The sequence below is a fragment of the Chrysochloris asiatica genome, unplaced genomic scaffold, assembly GCF_000296735.1.
Source record: "Chrysochloris asiatica unplaced genomic scaffold, ChrAsi1.0 scaffold00317, whole genome shotgun sequence".
NCBI lineage: Eukaryota > Metazoa > Chordata > Mammalia > Afrosoricida > Chrysochloridae > Chrysochloris > Chrysochloris asiatica.
In genome coordinates, this window is record NW_006408835.1 from 381,681 (window position 1) to 383,154 (window position 1,474).

Here is a 1,474-nt window from a genome sequence, read left to right on the forward strand (position 1 = left end):
GTCTTCCTTATTGGTATACAGATATTATACTATCACAGGCAGCATTATACTTCAGGGAAATCTTAAAATGTTCCTTTTAATGATGAATGTGACTCAATTTCTATTCAATGTGTTATTCCTGCTACATTAAAACGTATGATTGATGCAGAATGGCCAACATTAGTCCATTTCAGCTCACTAATTACCAGGATATCGATCTTTATGGATTCCATTTCATTTTTGAGGACTTCCAAAATTTCTAGTTTCATGCTTTTTACATTCTGTTCTCTGATTATTGATGGGTGTTTGCAGTTGTTTCTCCTTATTTTGAGGGTACACATAAGCTAGTGAAGGTCTCAGAAGCCTTTTCTTCTTTAGCATCATCATGGTCAACTCTACTTTGAGGAGGCAGCTCTTCCCCAGTCATATTTTGAGTGCCTTCCAACCAGAGGGACTCATGTTCCAGGACTATATCTGACAATATTCTGGTGTTATTCATCCTGTTTCAATATTCATTACTCTTGTGCTCTCTGACAGTGTTCCATTGCTATTCATAATGTTTTCAGTGGTTAAACGTTCAGAAGTTGTCTGTCTCTCCTTCTTCATAATCTATCTTTGTCTAGAAGCTCAGCTGAACTCTGTCCACCATGGGTGATGATGGTTATATTTTAATACTGGTGTCATTGCTTCCATCATCACATCAATATTCAAGACACCACAGTACAACAAGCTGACATAGAACCCTATAATATTGCAAGGTGAGACTTGAATTGTTCCTTCAGTCCTTTCAGCTTAAAAAATGTTGAACATGTTCTTCTCTTTTCATTGTCTAACTCCAGATCTTTGCACATTTTAATAAAATATTTTACTTTGTCTTCTTGTGCTTCTACTATGTCTTTATCTCTTTTACTTCCTTATTTCTGCCAGTCATTTTAGTTTCTTTATGCTCAAGAGCATGTTTCAGAGTCTCTTCTAACATCCTCTCTTCTAGACTTTTTTCATTAGTGTCTAATACATCAAATCTTCTCTTGAAATGGTCTCTAAATTCAGGCAGAATACAGTCAAAGTCATATTTTGGCTCTCATAGACTTGTTTTTATTTTCTTGAGCTTTTATTTAGCTTCAACCTAGACTTGAATATGAGAAATGAATTTCTGTTCCACAGTCAGTACTAGCTGGGTGTGTATGTGTGTGCATCACTCTGAATTTCAGGTCAATATTATTTCTTGGTGGACTGTTAAGTACAAAGAACTTTTAAAAATTAATTTCTTTGTCTCTAGAATTAACCTGGAATCTAGAAACATAACATTTCTTGTTATTGCAATGCAAGCTGAACTATAAATGTTAGAGTATATGAACCCATATATGTAAGGTTTTCCATGACTAAATTTGTAGTAGATAATCAGTACTTTTTTTCCATGTCTTCTCTAATCTCAAGACTTTCAGTTAACAGTCAAATGTATTAACTCTTTTTACCACCCAGACACTCTGGAGAC